This window comes from Triticum urartu, chromosome 7A (assembly GCF_056163025.1).
Source record: "Triticum urartu cultivar PI428250 chromosome 7A, HENAU_Tu73, whole genome shotgun sequence".
NCBI lineage: Eukaryota > Viridiplantae > Streptophyta > Magnoliopsida > Poales > Poaceae > Triticum > Triticum urartu.
The window spans coordinates 639,547,942-639,557,816 of record NC_141879.1 but is presented as its reverse complement, the minus strand read 5'-3'; positions in this window follow the sequence as shown (position 1 = coordinate 639,557,816).

The following is a 9,875-nucleotide window of genomic DNA, read 5'->3' as shown; positions in this document are numbered from 1 at the left end:
GCGTCACAGATGCATTGACATGGTATAGGCTATGTGATGATATGGCACCACTGAACTATAGAAGATTGAAATTGGAATTTCATCAAAAGTATTACCCTATGCATCTTGTTCATCGTGATCGCAATTATATATATAATTTTTGGCATCACGAAGGAGAAAGCATCGCTCAAGCTTGGGGGAGGCTTAAATCAATGTTATATTCATGCCCCAATCATGAGCTTCCAAGAGAAACAATTCTTCAAAAAGTTTATGCTCGGCTTTCTCATAACAATCGCACCATGCTTGATACTTCTTGTGCCGGCTCTTTTATGATGAAGACTATTGAATTCAAATGGGATTTATTGGATAGAATTAAATGCAACTCTGAAGATTGGGACCTCGACAATGGTAAGGATTCAGGTATGACACCTAAGTTTGATTGTGTTAAATCTTTCATGGATACCGATGTTTTTCGTAAGTTTTGCACTAAATATGGACTTGATTCTGAGATAGTAGCTTCTTTCTGTGAATCTTTTGCTACTTACGTTGATCTCCCTATGGAGAAGTGGTTTAAATATCATCCTCCCATAGAAGTAAAAGTAGCTGCACCTATTAAAGTTGAAGAAAAGACTCTCACTTATAATGATCCTATTGTTCCTACTTCTTATGTTGAGAAACCACCTTTCCCTGTTAGGATAAAAGATCATGCTAAAGCTTCAACTGTAGTTCATAAAAGCAATATTAAAACATATACACCTCCTGAGCAAGTTAAAGTTGAACCTAATATTGCCATTGTTAAAGAGCTCTTGTCTGATAATATTGATGGGCATGTTATTCAGTTCTGCGGTGAAACTGCTAGAATTGCTAAACCTTGTGCTAAAGATAAACATAGACGTATGGTAGGCGTGCCTGTTATTTCTGTTAAAATATGAGATCATTGTTATCATGGCTTATGTGATATGGGTGCTAGTGCTAGTGTTATACCTTATGACTTGTATAAAGAAATCAAGCATGAAATTGCACCTGCTGAGTTAGAAGATATTGATGTCACAATTAAACTTGCTAATAGAGATACTATTTCAGCAATGGGAATTGTTAGATATGTTGAAGTCTTGTGCAGGAAAACTAAATATCCTGCTGATTTTCTTTTTTCTTAGTTCTCCACAAGATAGCTTTTGTCCCATTTTATTTGGTAGACCCTTCTTGAATACAGTTAATGCTAGGATAGACTACGAAAAGAATGTTGTTACTATTGGCTTGGATGATATGACTCATGAGTTTAATTTCTCTAAATTTAGTAAAAAACACCGTGAATAAGAATTGCCTAGTAAGGATGAAATTATTGGTCTTGCTTCTATTGCCCTACCTCCTAATGATCCTTTAGAACAATATTTGCTAGACCATGAGAATGATATGTTTATGAATGAAAGAAGGGAAATAGATGAAGTATTCTTTAAACAAGAACCTATGCTAAAACACAATTTGCCTGTTGAAATCCTAGGGGATCCTCCTCCACCTAAGGGTGATCCTGTGTTTGAGCTTAAACCATTGCCTGATAATCTTAAATATGCTTATCTTGATGAAAAGAAGATATATCCTGTTATTATTATTGCTAACCTTTCAGAGCATGAAGAAGAAAGATTATTGAAAACTCTGAAGAAGCACCGTGCTGCTATTGGATATACTCTTAATGATCTTAAGGGCATTAGTCCCACTCTATGTCAACATAAGATAAATTTGGAAGCAGATGCCAAACCAGTTCGTGATCCTCAATGACGTCTGAATCCTAAAATGAAAGAAGTGGTAAGAAAAGAAATACTAAAGCTTCTGGAGGCAGGTATAATTTATCCCGTTGCTGATAGTCAGTGGGTAAGTCCTGTTCATTGTGTCCCTAAGAAGGGAGGTATTACTATTGTTCCTAATGATAAAGATGAATTGATTCCACAAAGAATTATTACCGGTTATAGGATGGTAATTGATTTCCGCAAATTAAATAAGGATACTAAGAAAGATCATTACCCCTTACCTTTTATCAATCAAATGCTAGAAAGATTATGCAAACATACACATTACTGCTTTCTAGATGGTTATTCTGGTTTCTCTCAAATACCTGTGTCGGCTAAAGATCAATCAAAGACTACTTTTACATGCCTTTTTGGTACTTTTGCTTATAGACGTATGCCTTTTGGTTTATGTAATGCACCTGCTACTTTTCAAAGATGCATGATGGCTATATTCTCTGAATTTTGTGAAAAGATTTGTGAGGTTTTCATGGACGACTTTTCCGTCTATGGATCTTCTTTTGATGATTGCTTGAGCAATCTTGATCGAGTTTTGCAGACATGTGAAGAAACTAATCTTGTCTTGAATTGGGAAAAGTGCCACTTTATGGTTAATGAAGGTTTTGTTCTGGGGCATAAAGTTTCTGAAAGAGGTATTGAAGTTGATAAAGCCAATGTTGATGCCATGTCCCAAGGACATCAAAGGTATAAGAAGTTTCCTTGGTCACGCCAGATTTTATAGGAGGTTCATCAAGGACTTCTCAAAAATTTCTCGGCCTCTGACTAATTTATTACAAAAAGATATACCATTTGTCTTTGATGATGATTGTGTAGAAGCATTTGAAATACTTAAGAAAGCATTAGTCTCTGACCTATTGTTCATCCACCTGATTGGAATTTACCCTTTGAAATTATGTGTGATGCTAGCGATTATGCTGTAGGTGCTATTCTAGGGCAAAGAGTTGATAAGAAATTAAATGTTATCCATTATGCTAGTAAGACTCTAGACAATGCTCAAAGAAATTATGCTACTAGTGAAAAAGAACTTTTAGCAGTTGTATTTGCTTGTGATAAGTTCAAACCTTATATTATTGATTCTAAAGTAACTATCCACACTGATCATGCTGTTATTAAATATATTATGGAAAAGAAAGACGCTAAACCTAGACTTATTAGATGGGTTCTCTTGCTACAAGAATTTGAGTTGCATATTGTTGACAGAAAAGGAGCTAAAAACCCCATTGCAGACAACTTATCTAGGTTAGAGAATGTTCTTGATGACCCACTACCTATTGATGATAGTTTTCCTGATGAACAATTAAATGTCATAAGTACTTCTCGTAGTACCCCTTGGTATGCTGATTATGCTAATTACATAGTTGCTAAACTTATACCACCTAGCTTCACATACCAACAAAAGAAAAAAGTTCTTCTATGATTTGAGACATTACTTTTGGGATGACCCACATCTTTATAAAGAAGGAGTAGATGGTGTTATTAGATGTTGTGTACCTGAGCATGAATAGGAACAGATCCTACGCAAGTGCCACTCTGAAACTTATGGAGGACACCACGCGGGAGATAGAATTGCACATAAGGTATTGCAATCTGGTTTTTATTGGCCTACTCTCTTCAAGGATGCCCGTAAGTTTGTCCTATCTTGTGATGAATGTCAAAGAATTGGTAATATTAGTAGACGTCAAGAAATGCCTATGAATTATTCACTTGTTATTGAACCGTTTGATGTTTGGGGCTTCGATTATATGGGACCTTTTCCTTCCTCTAATGGATATACACATATTTTAGTTGCTGTTGATTATGTTACTAAGTGGGTAGAAGCTATTCCAACTAGTAGTGCTGATCATAACACTTCTATTAAAATGCTTAAAGAAGTTATTTTTCCGAGGTTTGGAGTCCCTAGATATTTAATGACTGATGGTGGTTCACATTTTATTCATGGTGCTTTCCGTAAAATGCTTGCTAAATATGACGTCAATCATAGAATTGCATCTCCGTATCACCCACAGTCTAGTGGTCAAGTAGAATTGAGTAATAGAGAACTCAAATTAATTTTCCAAAAGACTGTCAATAGGTCTAGAAAGAATTGGTCCAAGAAACTTTATGATGCATTATGGGCCTATAGAACTGCATATAAAAATCCTATGGGTATGTCTCCGTATAAAATGGTATATGGAAAAGCATGTCACTTACCTCTCGAATTAGAACATAAGGCATATTGGGCTATTAAAGAGCTCAACTATGATTTCAAACTTGCCACTGAAAAGAGGTTATTTGATATTAGTTCACTTGATGAATGGAGAACCCAAGCTTATGAAAATGCCAAGTTGTTTAAAGAAAAGGTTAAAAGATGGCATGACAAAAGGATACAAAAGCGTGAGTTTAATGTAGGTGATTATGTATTGCTATACAACTCTCGTTTAAGATTTTTTGTAGGGAAACTTCTCTCTAAATGGGAAGGCCCCTATGTTATCGAGGAGGTCTATCGTTCCGGTGCCATAAAAATCAACAACTTCGAAGGCACAAACCTGAAGGTGGTAAACGGTCAAAGAATCAAACATTATATCTCAGGTAATCCCATAAATGTTGAAACCAATATTATTGAAACCGTAACCCCGGAGGAATACATAAGGGACACTTTCCAGAATGTTTCAGACTCTGAAAAGGAATAGGTATGTGGTATGGTAAGAAAACCGACTCCAAAACAATTTTAAGGCAATATTTCTCCGTTTTGGAATATTTAGAAAAATATTTCTCCGGGAAGGACATGAGGGCCTCACGAGGGTGCAGGGCGCGCCCTACCCCCTTGGGCGCGCCCCCTACCTCGTGAGCACCTCGTGTGCCTTCCGGACTCCGTTTTCTTGCACGATACGTATTTTGGTCGGTAAAAATTCATTATATAATCTCCTGGGGGTTTTGACTCCCGTATCATGCAAAAATCTCCTGTTTTTGTTTTGAGCTGTTTTTCTGACAGATCTAGATTATCATGACGTCCCCAAGTGCTTCCAAGGACAAGTTCTTTGAGAAGGTCATCAACCCTTACCTCGCGGAGGTTCTGCGACACCCTCAAACCATCGAGATGTGTGATGGGTTGCTGCACATCCGCGATGCTGAGGGACCCAAGGGAATCAGAAGCGTGGAGACGAGGCTCGAAGCAATGGAGCAACAAGTTTTCAAGTGCCAGGGGATGGTGGAGCGTGGAATCAACGCTAGCCACATGATGCTCGCTGAGTTCACTAACAACTACAAGTCGGATGCCAAGAACACCGAGGAGGCCATCTTCAAGCTACATGATGGTGAACCTATGCCTTGAAAGATGGATGACAAGCACACATCATCAACAACACCTCCACCGTCTCCTCCAACAAAGAAGAATTGAGTATCTGGGTATGGGCACTCCACTTGGCAACTGCCAAGCTTGGGGGAGTGCCCCGGTATCGTATCACAACTCCTATCTTTACCTTTTTCCTTAGTTCAATCTTATTAGTAGTCTTTTGATCTAGTAGAATAAAGTTTGTGGCATGATCTAGTTGTGAGTTTTGATTTATTATCCTTCTATGTAATTGAGTCTGTGAGCTATATAATAAAGATTAGTGTTGAGTCAAGGGCTTGATTGTTTTGCCATGATCCTAAGTGAATAAAATAAAAGAGAAAGAAATAAAAAGAAACAAAGAGATCGTATGGATCCCATGGAGAGTAATGAGCTCACGTAGAAAAAGTATGATGAATAAAAGTTGTTGAGAGTTGACAAGCATAGTTTTGGTCATCGTTGCAATTAATAGGAAGTAATAAAGAAAGAGAGGTCTTCACATATAGATATACTATCTTGGACATCTTTTATGATTGTGAGCACTCATTAAAATATGACATGCTAAAGAGTTGACATTGGACAAGGAAGACAACGTAATGGGTGATGTTTTCTTACATCTGAGATAAATTATATTGTCTTGGATCTTCCAACATGTTGATCTTGACTTTCCCCCTCATGCTAGCTAAATTCATTGCACCAAGTAGAGATACTACTTGTGCCTCCAAATACCCTTAAACCAGTTTTGCCATGAGAGTCCACCATATCTACCTACGGATTGAATAAGATCCTTCAAGTAAGTTGTTATCGGTGCAAAGCAATAAAAATTGCTCTCTAAATATGTATGATTGATTGGTGTGGGAGAAATAACCTTTATACGATCTTGTGATGTGGAAGTAATAAAAGCGACGGACTGCATAATAAAGGTTCATATCACAAGGGGCAATATAAAGTGACGTTCTTTTGCATTAAGATTTTGTGCATCCAACCATAAAAATGCATGGCAACCTCTGCTTCCCTCTGCGAAGGGCCTATCTTTTATCATTATCTTCTACCTTATGAAAGAGTCATGGTGATTTTCACCCTTCCTTTTTACACTTTATCCTTTGGCAAGCACTGTATGTTGGAAAGATCCTGGTATATATGGCTAATTGGATGTGAGTTTTCATGAACTATTACTGTTGACATTACCCTTGAGGTAAAACGTTGGGAGGCAAGACTATAAGGCCCTATATTTCTCTGTGTCCGATTAAAACTCCATACCCATAAGTATTGCATGAGTGTCAGCAATTGTGAAACATTATATGATAGTTGAGTATGTGGACTTGCTGAAAAGCTCTTATACATTGACTCTTTCCTATGTTATGATAAATTGCAATTGCTTCAATGACCAAGATTGTAGTTTATTAGTTTTCAATGAAGTTTATGATTCATACCTGATATTGTGATTGAATTATTACTGTAGCATTAGAGATCATATGACAAAAAATATATAAGTTGCTGTTATCAGAATGATCATGATACCCTCATGTCCGTATTTTATTTTTATCGACACCTTCATCTCTAAACATGTGGACATATTTTTCGATTTCGGCTTTTCGCTTGAGGTCAAGCAAGGTCTAAGCTTGGGGGAGTTTATACGTCCATTTTGCATCACGCTTTTATATCGATATTTATCGCATTATGGGATGTTATTTCACATTATGTCACAATACTTATGGCTATTCTCTCTTATTTTACAAGGTTTACATAAGGAGGGAGAATGTCGGCAGCTGGAATTCTGGGCTGGAAAAGGAGCAAATTTTAGAGACCTATTCTGCACAACTCCAAAAGTCCTGAAACTCCACGGAACACCTTATAATAAATAATGAAAAATCCTCGCCAAAGATGAAGACTAGGGGCCCCACACCCTTCTCACGAGGGTGGGGCCCCCCCTAGGGTGCGCCCCCTGCCTCGTGGGCCCCCTAGTGGCTCTCCGATGACCATCTTCTCCTATATGAAGTCTTTCATCGAGAAAAAAATAAGAAGCAACCTTTCGGGACGAAACTCCGCCGCCACGAGGCGGAACCTTGGCGGATCCAATCTAGAGCTCCGGCAGAGCTGTTCTGCCGGGGAAACTTCCCTCCCGGAGGGGGAAATCATCGCCATCGTCATCACCAACGCTCCTCTCATCGGGAGAGGGCAATCTCCATCAACATCTTCATCAGCACCATCTCATCTCAAAACCCTATTTCATCTCTTGTATCCGATTCTTGTCTTGAAGTCCGGGATTGGTGCTAGAAGGTTGGTAGTAGTGTTAATTACTACTTGTAGTTGATGCTAGTTGGTCTAATTGGCTGAAGGTCATATGTTCAGATCCTTTATGCATATTAATACCCCTCTTATTACGAACATGTTTATGCTTTGTGAGTAGTTACGTTTGTTCCTGAGGACGAGGGAGAATTCTTGCTATTAGTAGTCATTTGAATTTGGTATTCGTTCGATATTTTAATGAGATGCATGTTGTCTAGCCTTTAGTGGTGTTATGTGAACGTCTACTACATAACACTTCACCATTATTTGGGCCTAGAGGAAGGCATTGGGAAGTAATAAGTAGATGATGGGTTGCTAGAGTGACAGAAGCTTAAACCCTAGTTTATGCGTTGCTTCATAAGGGGCTGATTTGGATCCATATGTTTCGTGCTATTGTTAGGTTTACCTTAATACTTTTGTTGTAGTTGCGGATGCTTGCAATAGAGGTTAATCATAAGTGGGATGCTTCTTCAAGTAAGAACAACACCCAAGCACCGGTCCACCCACATATCAAATTATCAAAGTACCGAACGCGAATCATATAAACGTGATGAAAACTAGCTTGACGATATTCCCATGTGTCCTCAGGAGCGCTTTTCCTTATATAAGAGTTTGTCTAGGCTTGTCCTTTGCTACAAAAAGGATTGGGCCACCTTGCTGCACTTTATTTACTTTTGTTACTTGTTGCTCATTACAAATTATCTCATTACAAAACTATCTGTTACCACTTACTTCAGTACTTGTAGAGAATACCTTGCTGAAAACCGTTTATCATTTCCTTCTGCTCCTCGTTGGATTCGACACTCTTACTTATCGAAAGGACTATGATAGATCCCCTATACTTGTGGGTCATCAAGTATCAACCATAGAGAAGTTGGAATACAGTAGGTTTAACACCAATATAAATAAAGAATGAGTTCATTACAGTATATTAAAGTGGTGGTTTGTTTTATTATACTAACAGAGCTCGTGAGATTTTTTGTTGAGTTTTATGTTGTGAAGCCTTCAAGTTTTTGGGTAAATATTTGATGGATTTTGGAACAAGGAATAGCAAGAGCCTAAGCTTGGGGATGCCCCGGAAGGCATCCCCTCTTTCGTCTTTGTCTATGTTAACTTTACTTGAGGCTATATTTTTATTAACCACATGATATGTGTTTTGCTTGGAGCGTCTTGTATGATTTGAGTCTTTTATTTTTAGTTTACCACAATCATCCTTGCTATACACACCTTTTGGGAGAGACACACATGAATCGGAATTTATTAGAATACTCTATGTGCTTCACTTATATCATTTGAGCTAGCTAATTTTGCTCTAGTGCTTCACTTATACCTTTTTAGAGCACGGTGGTGGTTTTATTTTATGGAAATTATTGATCTCTCATGCTTCACTTATATTATTTTGAGAGTCTTTTAGAACAGCATGGTAATTTTCTTTGGCTATAAAATTAGTCCTAATATGATAGGCATCCAGGATGGGTATAGTAACAACTTTCATATAGAGTGCATTAAATACTATGAGAAGCTTGATACTTGATAATTATTTTGCGATATAAAGGTGCTAATATTAGACTTGTGCTAGTTGAGTAATTGTGGAATTGAGAAATACTTGTGTTGAAGTTTGCAAGTCCCGTAGCATGCACATATGGTAAACGTTGTGTGACAAATTTGAAGCATGCAGTGTTCTTTGATTGCTTTCCTTATGAGTGGCGGTCGGGGACGAGCAATGGTCTTTTCCTACCAATCTATCCCCCTAGGAGCATGTGCGTAGTGCTTGGTTTTGGTGACTTGTAGATTTTTGCAATAAGTATGTGAGTTCTTTATGACTAATGTCGAGTCCATGGATTATACGCGCTCTCACCCTTCCATCATTGCTAGCGTCTTTGGTACCGTGCATTGCCCTTTCTCACCTCAAGAGTTGGTGCAAACTTCGCCGGTGCATCCAAACCCCGTGATATGATACGCTCTATCACACATTAGCTACTTATATCTTCCTCAAAATAGGCACCATACCTAACTATTATGGCATTTCCATAGCCATTCCGAGATATATTGCCATGCAACTTTCCACCGTTCCGTTTATTATGACACCCTCCATCATTGTCATATTTCTTTGCATGATCATGTAGTTGACATCATATCTGTGGCGAAGCCACCTTCATAATTCTTTCATACATGTCACTCTTGATTCATTGCACATCCCTGTACACCGCCGAAGGCATTCACATAGAGTCATATTTTGTTCTAAGTACCGAGTTGTAATTCTTGAGTTGTAAGTAAATAAAATTGTGATGATTTTCATTATTAGAGCATTGTCCCATGTGAGGAAAGGATGATGGAGACTATGATTACCCCACAAGTCGGGATGAGATTCCGGACGAGAAAAAGAGGCCATAAAAAGTGAAAATGGCTCGAATAAAAAAAAGAGAAAAAGAGAGAAGGGGCAATGTTACTATACTTTTTCCACACTTGTGCTTCCAAGTAGCACCATGATATTCATG